Consider the following 15,439-nt stretch of genomic DNA (forward strand, 5'->3'; position numbering starts at 1 on the left):
CTCTACTTCAGGCTCTATGGGAACAATAATTAGCTCGGTAGTTTTTACAGAACCACTTTATTATGATTTTTGTAAAATTAATAAAATATGGTTTTATTGCTTAAAATTTGGTAAATATGGTAATTTTATCATGATATCCGAAATTTTATCATGATAGCTTAGAGCATGGCATAAATCTCGTTTATTTCCTTAAATTTACTTTTCAGTTTCATATTTTTTCTTAGTATGCGGTAATAAGAACTATTATTTTGAAGAAGTATTATTTGATCTCCTGTAAATTGTTACTATATAAACGGAGAAATTACTAAATCAATAATTTTAATACCATATATTTTTGTTTTAATATTCATAGTTACGCTTTTTTAACCAGAAATGTCAATACCATACAGAATAGTAATTTACCATAATTTTTTCCTCCGCGCAGAATTAGCATGAAACAGTTCTTTGTATTAAATTGCACACTTACTTTACATGCTGATGAATTCAAAATCAGTCATATGTATCTCCACACTAAGATGTTAAATTATCATGCATTAAGGCTATTCATTTGCAATAAAAGCATGTGAATACAAAGTAAGAATTACCAGAATTTATTTAATTTATTGATTTATTGAAATTATTATTATTAAAGAATTTATTTCACTTTCTGAATCGACATATAAAAATTTTAATGTATTGAATCAATACTTATGTATGAGTTTGATATAAACAGTAACTCACTAATTAATAGTAAAACTACAGCGCATCTAAATTGCACTCATATACATCTAAAATAAGTGTTTCTGGAATTAGAAAAAATTACGATCTAAGTCAGTTTCAAAACATGGTATCAATGGTTTATTAGAATAGCAGAAAGAATTTAGGTTAGGATATAGTATGATGGGAGGGTTTCATTTCAACTTTATGGTAAAATAACTCCCTCTTAGTGCTCGTAAAAAAAGAGATTTTAATCACGTGAGGGAAAATAAATCAAGGTAGTTTTTATTATTGTACAGTTTCTTTCACCAAGTTCCAGAAAAGGTGTTTAAAAGTTATGAAACTTGCTTTCTCCGCAGATATTATTCAGGAGAAAAGAAATTGATTTTTGTTCTCACAGCTTTGTCATCAAAATCTTTTATTTGGCTTTAATCTGTTGCTGCTCGTAAAATAGTTGGAAGGAAATTGTATTAGTGGCATTAAATTGTGTACTAGAAAAAAACACCTATTTTGTCTGAAACTTAATGATATTTTACGTTATTAGGGAAGAACGCCTCAGTAGTTTGTACTGTTAGAAAAATAGTATGATCAAAACTATTAGCCAGAAGTAAGTTCACTTTACTTCTGGCTCTGTGCGAATACCAAAAAGCAAGGAAAATTTTACCGAAGCGCTTTGGTAGTGATTCTGCTAAAATTAACAATAAAATGCTGCTTTATAATTTGTGTTAAAATTTTGTAAATGTGGTAATTTTATCATGATACCTTGGAAGATTGCTTAAGACCCTTTATTCGATTAAATTTACTTTCAGTTTTGTGTTTTTTACCAAATGTGTGTAAAAAGAAATATAACTTTGAAATCTAGAATTTCCGGTAAAACTGTTACCATATGAATGAAAAAATTACCAAATGAATGGTTTAAATTCCACATATTTACGTTTTATTACCAGAATTATGTTTCTTTGCCAGTATTATATTTACTTTGCAGCGTGGTGATTGCATCGGAATTTTTTTTTACGTATAGTATTGAATAATAAAGGAAAATATTTGAAAACTTTTTTTTCACATTATTCATCGTATATTAAATTAAATTCAAAATTTAGAAATCAAAACAGCATTTATGTAGTTTCATTGTCCGTAGGAATTTATTTGAATGAAATAGTTGAATATTGTTTAAAAAAAACCTTTAAAAGATAAGGTTTTACATTTGTAATACTACAACTAAAATTAGAATTGAAAAAAATCTTATAAGTGTAATCGAAATAAAATTAGCTGTATTAGACTGTAAAATATTCCAGATAATTGGGGATAATTATTAAAAGTTATCATGCTTATAAGTTTGAAAAACGTTTAAAACCTCTTTTTAAATTCTCGAAAGCTTATTTTATTTAAACGTGCTTTAATTCAGCAACCGTTGTACTTTTCTTATTAAATATGAATGAACAAATTAAAAATAAATTTATTTAAATATAATGTAAATTTTCATCCATTTCAAAACATTTTTGAGTTTTATTATTTTATTTGAATGTTTTTCAGAGGTCAGACATTTTAAATATAAAACACTATCAAGAAACAGGAATAAAATGTTTTGTCATTGTAATAAAAATGAGAAGTATTTTTGAGAGTATGTTTTTAAACATCATTGCAAAAAAAATTTATGCCATAATCTTGGGCAATACAAAAGAATAGATTTTTTAACAAATAAAATGTGATTACCTTTATTATTCTGTATAATTTAAACAATTAATCGCGTACAAACGCGTTAATCTAAATTATTACATTTCATGTTTCTAAGTTTCTAAAAAATTCCTACAAATATAATCATAAAGACATAATAACCTTAGCTCATGCCTGCAGTCGAATACATATTAAGCTAAAACCCGTAATATAGAATTTGTTTGGCAGTGAATTAGAAAACAGTTAAGATCCACAATCAAGCACATCATATCATAATGTTCGAAACGTGCTTTCTTTCTGTGACACAAACAATACAGATTTTTTTCTCTGTCTCAAATATACGAGGTGTTTTCTCTCTGTGTGTCCCTGTTGTATTTAACATTTTAAATTACAATATGTTACTTTTAGTAGGTAAATCTCTCTAAAATCTAATTTTTTTCTCTTTTTTTCCTGATTCAATTAGAAGTTCATATATTTTAAGTACTATAGATATCAATTTCTATGCACAAATTTAAATTATTTATTTAAAATCTCATCGGATTAAGAATGTCTTTTTTTAATAAAAAAAGTACGTCTCTTCAAAAGCATTTAATTTATATTAGCTAAATATTTCACCTACTTTTAATTCTTTAGTGTTTAAATGAATTTTGAATTTCTTATGCATGAACTATTCATTTTTCTAAACTGTACTTCTATATTTTTCATAATTCTGAATTGCTTACTACTTCAAGTCGGATATATTAAATTCAGTAATTTATTCCTGAATTATTATTAAACATAATTGAGACGCAGTTCTCTATGTATCTACTTGTATCTGATTTGGATGATAAACTAGAGATAATTGATGATAGACAATCAACACAATTGACACCATAAGTGACCAGAAATAATTTGGTATTCGTCTATGATTGCTAAATGTGATACAATTCGTATAGTTACAATAATGTTTCATATACTATTTGACTAAACCATACAAAAACTACTCTTAAATTATGGAATAAGTTAAAAAAACTAAGAAAATTTTAATAAGAAAAACATATATTTGTTATTTTACGAACAATAGGTAGAAATATTTTCTTTTACTAAAAAATTATACATTTTTTAAAACTATTTCAATATTTTTTTTAACTTTCAAATAACTGAGCTAGCAGAGATATTGAAAATAATTTCTGCTGGGAGGAAGATTGTATATGATTTTTATTTGATAATAACGTCAATTTGTATTGGAAGCTAAACATTTAAAACTTAATGAATACATATATATATACTTCTGTTAATATTATTAAAGAAGGAGAGTTAAAAAATTTCCTTCAAAAGCTCAAATATGTAAATTAAGGAAAAAACCTTTTTTGTTTAATTCATAACATTACATACTAAGTTACGCAAAGTGACTTACATTGTTACAACAAGAATTAATTTTTAATTATCTTCTCAAATATTTCTGTTTGATACAAATTATTTTATGACATTAATAAAAAATGATTAATATTTTCTCGAAGCAATTGTTTAGAAAGAAGATTTCTTTCAAATAAATAATTTATACCTCTTAACGAATTGTGATTTCAAAAATATAAACGTAATCGCGAAATTAAATATTTGCTAATAAATTTTTCTTTATACCGTCGAACTGACAAATTCCGGGGAAGTTTTAGCCACTTAAATTCTTTTTTGAGCCCTAAAGGTTGTATCCTAGTTTTTAAAATTAGTTTCCTCGGGCAACCAGTAAATTTCTATTTCCGGAAAATTCTTTCTTTTTCTCCCCTTTGATTTTCTTCTCCCTTTTTTGATTTTGAGTTTATTTTTTAGTATTAGATCTTTTTCTTAGGTTTCATTTGTTTACTTAAGATTAATTCTGTCAATCCAAGTAATGTTACTTCATACATATTACATTTTTAAAAATAGATTTAAAAATGGAGAAAAAAAATTGACATTTTAAGTTATTAAGAATTTTGTTGCTATTAATATTTTTTGTGAATTGAAATTTATTTATTCTACTATAAATCAGCGGGATTCACTTGCTGTTAAAATATTATATATTAATTTAAATGTTGGAGTTAATCTAAAGAAGAACTAATATCAGAAAATTTTGTAAAATTAATTTCAACTAGTTTATTTGTTGTTTGCTTTTATTTTGTTTACACGTTTTGGTAATATTTTCAAAGCGTTAATCGAATATTTCTGATTGGTTTATTATATAAGTCTTTATCCTCTTTATCCTATAACTCTTTATCCTAAATAATAAACCAAATTTTATTCAAAACTCAGATGAAGAGAGCTATTAGCTGTAATATGTTGCTTTAATTAAAAACTTTTCTCTTTAAACGGAAGCTCAAATATTTGAATTTTAAAAGACTTGACTTAAACTATTAAATTTTTAAAAAATACAATTTTTAAGAAATACATTTCAAAGTTCCCGCTATTCTCTACATTTCATACATTCTTTTAAGATGACAATTAGTAAGCCTGATTAGAAACTGAACGTAAAATAATTTTAAATTTATTCATTTTAAGTATCTTAAAAATTATTTTTCAACTATGGTGAAATTTCTGTGATTTTTTTCAAAATTGTTCGTTACAACGTACATTTTCAATGATTTTTATAACTGAAAATATATTTGTATATAAATGAAATAAAATAGAATATTATTGATACTGCGAGTAGACAATTTTTTTGCTGAGCAGCAAAGATGATAGTAGAAAAAAATCAGCTTGATTTGCTAATGGTAACTATTATCTTCTTTTCTATATTCATAAAAGCACCTGAAATCTTAAATTATAATAATAATAGTAGTAGTAGTAATAATAATAATAGGCATAATTTGATCAAGCTGTACTATGCTGAACTGGACAATTTCTATGACAATGACTGGACAATTTCTAAGACAATGTTTGCGCTTGTTTTCTTAAGTTATTCTCAAGAATATTTCATTGTAATAAACGTTAAATACAAAAATTTATTAAAAATATGTTTATATTAGTAGCTTGTCTGTATGATACTCTGATTTTTTAATAAATTGAAACATATAAAAAACGTTTTCTTCTCACCTCACATGCTCAAATTTTCTCGAAAAACCTATTAAATACCATTAGATATCTATCATGCAGCAACTCAAAGTAAAAACATTTCAAACAAAATCAATTCTACTTCATTAAACTCAAGATAATTTTTTTATTAAGAAACTCATTCCGTAGAACTTTGTTTGTCTTTATCATTACAAAATACGAATGCTTTTAAAGGTTGAAAAAAGAAAATTACAAAAAGGACAAATCTTACAAAGACGAGATTAAAACGTAATTCGAACTTGTGTAGAAAATAGGAAAGTAAAACAAAGATATTTAAAGCTTTTTGCAGTTTTTTGCAATAGCGACTGAAAAGAGCAAAATTTTGAGTTACAATTGTTCGACAAGCAAGTTTAAAATTCCAGAACTTGAGAGTGACATGAAAAAGAACTTTTGTTGTTTCACAGAAAATAAAGAAGAAAGAGAAAAGAAACTTACAATATATGATGAGTGAACAAACGTAAAGAAAATAATTCTTTCAAGAAACCTGTCGCATAAAAATGGCAAGGAACTTTTTCTAGCAGAATTAGAATTTCTTCCTTTTTTTACAAGTTTAAGGAATGATGCTATTATTAAGTTTAAAAACACAGACATTTCAAACCTTTACTATAGAATTTATATTCTTTAACGCTAAAATGATTAATTAAGTTGCAAACGCTAATGAAGAAAATGATAATCAAAAAATAATTTTCTCAAAAATGTTGCAGTGTTAGCATTATATTTAAATAAGTAAAAATTACTAAAGCACTTTTTGACAATAAGAAATAAATTTTTTGTAAGTTCCACCAAATATTTAGTTATTCCAAATATTTTTAGAGATAATATGAATTCAGAATTTTTCCATGCTATTAAATGGCAACAATATTAAGTTAAACTTTTAGCTAGCAAACGATACATTTTATAAATAATTTTAATTTCCTAAATATGATTATCAAAAAGTATTTATGTAGTATAAACTTGGAAGAAAAATATAATAAATTTGAAAAAAATGAATGAAAAAATGAAAAAATTATTATGAAATTCATTACAAGTTTGTATGCAAAGAGAATTAAAAAAATCTTTTAAAAACTGTTTTTAAATGTGATATCACCTTTTTACTGTGTTTTACACTAATAAATCTTCACTGTTATCTTTTTATAGTAACTAAATTACGCAATGTGAATTTTTTTACACGTATCTTGCTCGAATATTGCATTAAGTAGCAAATTAATGAAAAGGTTTTAGTGAATATCTTAAAAATTTATATCATAACTCACAGTCTTCAAGTGCAATGTACGGTTTCGTTTCAATTAAACTAACATCGGTATTTTTACACCTATCTGGTTTCAAAAAATTTTTGTATTAGAAATATTTAATGAAAAATTTTCAGTGTATACCTTAAAAGTTTAAAAACATTCCTATACATATTTCACAGTTTTCAGGTGAAAGAAGGATACACTGTTAGATTTCTCATTCTTAAAATACAATAAAATAATCAGCAGCAATCAGTAAATCCGATTAACCATAAAGCTTATGATTAAGAACAATTATTTTACCTCAATGGGTTTGAAACCATTAACAACTGGTACAGTTAAAAAACCGTGAATACGAAACTATACGGTTTTGTAACTATTTACAACTAGCATAGTTTCTAAACCTTGAAAATAAAGCTTATACGGACATATGAGATCTGCGGGTGCTGCGCCATTTATAATAAACTATAGTTTCGTATTCTAGTAGTCTAGGGTCACCGAGTGACAAGTGCAGGACATTAGAAACTTTACATGAATTGAAGGAATGGAAGAAATATTGTAGTATCAACACCGCTATTCAAACTCCAGCCGGTCATGAGATTGACCGATTAGCCCTCTCAGCTACATTGTGTACTTAGATGCACGGAACAAAATGGCTTCACAAATTGGGTGTAGCTGGCTTGAATAGCAATCTGGTTGTTAAACCGTATTAAATAGAAACAATCAAAAAACGTTTTTTTTTCTCACACTCAGCAGTTAGAATATCATTATTCATAGAGTTATTTGACTGCTAAGGTTGAATATGGTTAAATAACAATTAAATAAATTGCTATTTGACATTATTTTTACCGATAAGTTTCTAACAGTGTATCATTTCATTTATATTCAAAGCATCATAGTAAAATTGCAACAAGATATTTCATGAGTATAGACGTTTCATTTTGAAAACAAAAGGAATCGTTGCTAAAAAATAGCTCTTAAACTTTTGATTTGATTTTTGACATGTAGTGGTCCCTATTTTTCAGTAAGTAATATCATTTTAGTTGTAAACAATAGATTTTAAAAGTTGAATAACATTTTGAAAGCAAAATAATTTATTATTTGATAAAATTAATTGTACATAATTATGCTACCACAAGTTTAACATGAAAAAAGTAACTTTGGCTTATAAGTAACTTTGGTGACCCATCTCCTGATACCCGAGACTTGGTCGGAATCTCCTGCTTTTAAAAATACTGCTGAAAACGTAAGACTACAAAACCAAGCTTAAACATTAAGTCAACAATAAAACTTAAACATTGAGAAATTTAAAGTAGAAAAAAAACATTTGTTTAACGCTATGCAAATATTTCTAATTACTTATTTAAATATTCCAATTAGAATTAATCATAAGGGAGAAAAGAAGAAAAGCTCTTTTCATATTTTCTTAATGCTAAAAAATTTGCTTATTTTTGACAATCTTTAATTCAACCAGGGGATTTTTATTTTCAAATAGGCGTTAAAAACAAACATAAAACATAAAATTATTAAAAGAAATCAAAGCTTATTTAAAAATTCTAAAAAAGGATTTTTGAATGACATTTTATATATTTAATTTAAATATTTTGTTTATAACAAATGGGAAAAGAGAAACAAAACAAAATAAAAGGCGGAAACAAAAAGGGAAAGAAATATACCCATTTCTTTTAATACTAAGAAATTACCAATTTTGAAATTTTTTTTTTAATTCTAATTTATAACTTTCACTTTCGGAAAGGCGTTGAAAAAGGTATAAAAGTATTAAAAGACGTAAGAAAAAAAACAGGACTTAACTGTTAAGCACTATTTCCGACAATCTTTTATTAAACTAGATAATTTTCACTTTCAAAGAGGCGTTAAAACAAACGTAGAACTAAAATTATTACGTATAGAGATATCACAGCGTATTTGAAAATACTAAACATTTTTTAATTGCGTTACATATTTAAATATTCCATTTGCAACCTATGGGGGAAAAATAATGAAAAAGTAAGGAATTTCTACTAATAATAGAGTTGAGAAAAATTTCTTTTAATAATAAAAAATTGCCTATTTTCAATATTTTTTTAAATTCTATTTAATAACTTTCACTTTTAATAACTTTCTTAATAGTGTTGAAAAAAGCATAAAGTTGAAAAGCAAAAGACATAAGAAAAAGCAAAAACAAATCATAGCTGTTAATCGCTAAAAATGTTTCTAATTACAAACTTAAATATCCTTTTAAAAACAAACCATATTTAATAGAAAAGAATCAATTTTTTCTTAGCACTTAAAAAGTGCTTATTTTCAACACTTTAATTCAAATCAGAAAATTTTACTTTCAGATTGGCATTGTCATCAGGCATGAAACTTGAAAATCAACACATATAAAAAAAACACAACTAAGTTGTAAAATGGTAATAAAAAAAATGCTAAAAATTAAATACTTAAATATTCTATTGGAATTTTCACTAATGTGTAAAGTAAAAAAAAAACGAGAGAGAAGAACAAAAAAGAAAGCAAAGGAAAACAATTTTTCCTGTAACATTAAAATTTTTTCCCATTTTTCAAAAACCTTATAACAATACCATAATTCAAATTGATAACTTTCACTCTCAAAAGCGTTGAAAAAATGCAATAACTTAAAAAAAAAAAAAAAAAACTAAGACATAAGAGAAAAACAGAACTTAACCGTTAAATATTAAAAAAAAAAGAACGAAATACATATTTAACTATTCTATTGGGAACAAATCATATGTGAAAAGAGAAACAAAAAAAGTTTCTTAGTACATAGGGGAAAAAATGGTTATTTTCAACAATCTTATTCAAATTGATAACTCTCACTTTGGAAAAGGCGTCGAAAACAAAGAAAAACAATAGAAAAGAATCACTAATGTGTGGAACTTTTTCTTTCAGAGAAGCCATAGTATTGTCGGCACATCGTAGCTCGTCACGGAGGGTTGCTTTTATACGTGCTGATTATTAAGGTCAACCGTAACACGTAATAAAAAAGAAGTTACTTTTTGTTTGAGACAGAACGCGGATTAAGAAGTCAGGACATGTATCGCATTTGCTTCTTATTTATTTGTAATGTGCCAGCAATTATTTTAATCGAAATTAATTAATTACATCGAGATACAGGAAAATAACAAGCAAATATGAAATGTCTAGGTTAATATATATTTTTAAAAGTTTTTATTGGTTATCATAATTATTAAGAAAATATATTTTATTTTATATTTTATAATCGTTTTTAAACAGCCGATCCTATTTTTCTTTGGAACTAATCCACATTTGCGCTACATGGAGAGGAAAACCACGAAAACCTCCCACTGTTAGCCTGACGGCAAGGGGACTCCAACCCATGATCCGTCTACTAATGATAATATTATAGGTCAGCACTGTGGTAAGTGCAAGCTGAATCAATCAGCCATCGCTGGAATTCGAATCCCGCTCACCTCATTGAAAGGCGAAGACTCTATCCTGGCCGATTTTGGATCTTTCATCTTGCTAGAAAAATAAAAAAATAAAAAAGAAATTCCTTAATAGCTTACGTAAAATTTTAACACTCTCTTTCCATGCATTTTATATTTTAAATGCGATAGAGTTATTTAAAATATAAAATGCATGGAATAATGTATGTATTTCAGTTTTAAAAGCGCATGTTTTAAATATTAACTCATAATTATAACTTCTACATTAAATAGCAAAAATGGAAACATTTAACTAATTTTGAATAGAACGAAAGTATTTAATATAAAAAAAATGTATGTAAATAAGTAAATTTTTGCTCTCCGATTAAAGCAATCGATAAAAAAAAAGAGAAAATGTGAGTGTTTTATTCAAGTTAACCATTAATTTTTACTTACAGAGAAAGTTTTGTACCCTGGACTAATGTAAATATTTGCAACTCTTAGTAGAGATGTTATTTGCAGATGTGCTGTCAATTTTTAAATATAATAATATTTAAAAAGTAATAGTAATTTTAATTATTCCATTTGGAATGTGATTTTCTTTTCCTATGCCCACTCGATTGACATCCGTCATTCAGGTATTGGTTTGGCAGATTTGTTAGCTGCCGCTCCTTCAAGGTACCATATTAGGTGGGCCAACGTTACTCCCACAGTAATGACAGATAGTACAGAGAATGGAACACCATTCATGCCTTGTCGTGGACTCGAACCCAAGACTTTTCTGATGTGAGGTCAGGTCCTTGACTCCTACGCATTCGGTCGGCTTTAGGTTGTTGTTGTAGTTCATTTACGTCGCACTAGAGCTGCACAATGGGCTATTGGCGACGGTCTGGGAAACATCCTTGAGGATGATCCGAAGACATCCCCTCCGCAGAGGATCAAAATTGTGATGGCATGTCTTCGGATCATCCTCAGGGATGTTTCCCAGACCGTCGCCAATAGCCCATTGTGCAGCTCTAGTGCGACGTAAATGAACTACAACAACAATGGTCCAAAGGGTTGTAGTTTGGAAAAGTTGGTCCCATAGCTTAGTCGAGAGATCGGTAATTTTAATCTCACATTTTGTTTACTTCCTTGTATGTTAATGTATCTCAAGCTTCGCTATATCTCAGGTATGTTTACAGTGCATAAGATAAAAATTGGTTTCTAGCTGCTGAGTAATTTTTTAAATCAGTTTTATCGAAAAAATAAAACCCTATACAAAATTCACATTTAAAAAAACAGATTTAGGGTAGAAAAGTACTAAAATGCCTTATAGTGTCTTCCTTTTTAGTGTTTTCTATCGTGTTTTTTTTCATATTTCCTTCGTGTTAACTACGAATATTAGATAGTTTTAGCATAGCTTTACGGTTTCCTGTCAGCACTATTTGAGCCCCACAGAGCCTTCTTACGAATATCAGAGTCGTCTAAGAGTAGAAAACAAGATTTATATCACAAATAATTTAGGATAAACTTTATGCGGCATTTTTCTATTGTTATGAATGCAATTTCCTCATTTATTAAGTTCCATATAATTTCGCATATTATTTTAATTTTATGGTTGTAAATATTTTCAATTTTCCTAATCTAAAATGTTAATCTTATTTTCAGAAGAATAGAAAAATTTTCCTGTTTTACAATTGACCCATAAGAATTAAAAATTTACTTGATTAGCATACATATTTCAGTATTAATTTTAAAAAAAGGTTGAGTATAAAACTCTTTTTTATTAGCTTTTCCGACAAATAAATATTTACATAGAAAAATTTTATCAATTAAACTAAAAAATGTTATTATTTAAAAATCCAAGCTTTTATACACACTACACTGTAAAAAACTCTGAATCAGTCCGAATTCCTACATTGTGGTGATGATTACTTATCTTGGTTACCATCAAAAAATGAAATGGTTCTTGATGGAATTATTGATGGTTACTAGGACTGGGCGATATTAGAAATTATATATCGTGATGCATCGAAGTTTTGTATCGCGATATAGCGATATATCGCGATATAGTATTTTTGAATTTCATTTACTTGTAAGGCGCAGAAAGTCAGATTTCTATCAAAACTTCATACTCAGATTGATTTAAATCAATTTATAAATTTTTTTTGCTTAGAAATATATGTTTTGTTTAAGAAAGATATTAAATAAATTGACTACAATGTACAAATCTTACTTAAAATATTTATTGAAATGTTTGTTTAGAAATTCATAATACGCGTAAAACAAAGCGTTAAAAACTTTTTTTAAAGCGTTTTTTACAAATTAATATTATCTTGTACTATTATGCATAAATAATTACATAATTATTAAGTTCGATCGTAATGTTCAATTTCTAAATGAAACGTTAAAAATTATTTGTATGTTTAAAATAAAGTGCTAAATAAATTTTTAAAAAAAATTCTTTTAAAACACTATTTTTTATTATTATCATTTCAGTTATTATAGTTCTATAATAGTTCATTTACGTCACACTAGAGCTGCACAATGGGCTATTGGCGACGGTCTGGGAAACATCCCTGAGGATGATCCGAAGACATGCCATCACAATTTTGATCCTCTGCAGATGGGATGGCACCCCCGCTTCGGTAGCTCGACGACCTGCACGCGAAGTCGAGCACTTTACGGTAGAACAGTTTAACGAGGACCAATACCGCACACCCTCGGTCCCTACGCAGACTGATCCAAGTGGTCACTCACCCGCACACTGACCGCAGCCAGTGATGCTTGACTTCGGTGATCTGCAGGGAACCGTGTCTTAACGATCAGTCCACTGCGGGACCTTATCATTTCAGATAAATAATTAAATTAAATTAAATAATGACCGAATTATGAACGAAAAACAAAGTAAGATTTAATTTCTTAAAAATAAAAAAATTGTGATATTCGATAATATATTTAGCTAATTAACAAATAATATGAAAAGAATATTTTTTAAAAAAAATTATTATACTCTCTAATAAAACGAAGTGCTAAATGATTTAAAAAAATGAATAAAATACGCAAACCTTTCAAATTTTTTTGTATAAACAAAGTTGATTGACTTATGTCCAAATCCAAATGACAAAAATAAATTTTGTTTTAACTTTATTTCTAAAAATAAAAACAACAAGATTTATAAATTTAAAATCAGTAATAAAAACTCATTAAATTATTAGAAGTTTCATCCAAAAAGTTTTTAATAAATTAAAAGAAAGTAAAAAAATAACCTAACAAATTCAATTCTTTATGGGCGCCTAAATTAGATTGCCGATAATTTTCACATTTAAAAATAAAAAGAAGTTTTTTTAAAAAAAAACTTATCTAATTAATGAAGAAACTCTTCTTTATATATTCTTTTCAATAATAGATTGCCTTCAGAACAAGGTAACATCGGCGATCACGAAGTTAGTCCCACTGAAAATAATCTACAAGAAAAGTCGCGACAAAGAAAAAAAACTAAGAGGGGCGAAAAGGAACATGCGATATAGCGATATGTGTTCTCAAAACTCTGATTTTGATTCTACAGCTCACCAATCAAGGCTATTTCAACATTACGAACCGAACATCGCGACAACATAACGATTCCACAGCGCGAGTCGACATCGGAACGTAAGAGAAGGGTCTTATATTGCTATATCGTTATCTTATATTCTTGCGTGTCTTATATTGCTTTATCGTTTTGCGCTCGTTGTCTTTACTCGGCGGCCTAAATCAGATTTCTGATGCATCGCCTTGAATGAAAGTCGCTGTATCGTCTTGCCGATATATGCGTTAAATCGATATGTCTCGATACACCGATATATAGCCCAGTCCTAATGGTTACTTTAAAAATTATGTTGGTCTTTCGATGGAAAACCATCAAAAACTTTGACTTGGGTAGTAAGAGTACAGTACGAGTCGAGTGAAGTATAGGGGAATAAAAAATTTAGAAACAAACAAAAGAAAAAATTGTAATGGAAATTAATGATGGTGCAGAAAACAAAGAAGCAAAAGTTAAGCTTTTTTGAATGTAATTATTTTACACACGGTTTCCTATATGATTCCGCAAATTCATATGAAAACGATATTTATACTAAAGCGTTTTTGCCTATAAAGAATTCTAAAAAATTCTAAATGATAATTACAATTTTAGTCCGTAATGATGGCAATAAAATTCTTGGAAGTGAAAATAAAAATGAATCATGAATTTGTAATATAAATTATAAACAAAAAATACAAGTAGAAGTATTTTGAATCATTAATCTCTCCTTTACATCTACGATAACATTTCAATTTATAGTAAGTGTCCTGAAATTTATAATTTTGAGAATAATAACTTAATTGCCAGATAAAATTTTAAAATAAACATATAGAAATTAAATGTTATCTTGATAAAATCTTAATGGTTGAATTGTGAATAGAATATTGATATTATACTTCCTTTTGAAATTATGTAATAGGGAAAAAGCAGATTTCTTAACATTACTTCTTTTGTTGTTAATATTTTGAAACACTATTTAAATTATCTTATAGTTATAAAAAATATATGATTATTGTTAAGAGGATATTGTTGGGAGTGCTAATATTTCGAAAACTCAAATTTCAGAACTCGATTTGTGTTCTTTCATAAGACGTATTTTATTATTTCCCTTCAAATTATATATGCTATCCACAAATATCATATAAGTAATAAAACATAATTTTTGCAAGAAATGTTATTATATTAGTAGTAGTAAACAGTCAAAAATATGAATTTCTTTAAAAATAAATTTTTTTACTAATAAGAACATATAATTAATTGCGTATGTAAAAACCAAATAAATGAGCAAAAATATCTTCAATGTTTTTGAAAGATATTCCAATGATTATATTTTCGTTGTAAACACGGTTTTCAGGAAATAAGACGAAATTTCAGAATGCCAATTTCCGACTCCGATGTTACTTTAAATAAAATTTACCTGTTATTTAATTATGAAGTGTTTGTAATTTATTTATAACATAAGAAAGTAAAGTAAATAACGATATATTATTAAATTTGATTTAATATCTATTTCAATCTTTGTTAATTTGCTCTAAGAAACAATTCTCAAAGAAAAAACACACAAAAAAAATTATTTGTAACATTTAGGGGGCTTCAGAAATCAGGGTCCTAGCCATGGGCTTCTCAGGCCTTATGATAAATGATGTACTGTTTCTGGTTCTATGGGAACACCGAGAAGCTCGGTAATTTTTTTCTGAAGTAATGATTTGGTAATGATTTTTGTAAAAATTAACAGTAAAATATGCTTCTTTAATCTGTGATAAAATTTTCTAATTTTACTATGGCATAAAAACCATTTATTCGGCAAAATTTACTTTCAGCTT

The 15,439-nt window shown here is 27.1% G+C and overlaps 1 protein-coding gene across 1 annotated transcript in view; it reads right to left on the bottom strand.

The window, feature by feature from the left end:
- The window catches only part of LOC107455815 (FERM and PDZ domain-containing protein 4), a 404,769-nt gene that overhangs the window by 257,581 nt on the left and 131,749 nt on the right, over window positions 1-15,439 (bottom strand). The gene's annotated exons all lie outside the window — the stretch shown is intronic.

This window comes from Parasteatoda tepidariorum, chromosome 1 (assembly GCF_043381705.1).
Source record: "Parasteatoda tepidariorum isolate YZ-2023 chromosome 1, CAS_Ptep_4.0, whole genome shotgun sequence".
NCBI lineage: Eukaryota > Metazoa > Arthropoda > Arachnida > Araneae > Theridiidae > Parasteatoda > Parasteatoda tepidariorum.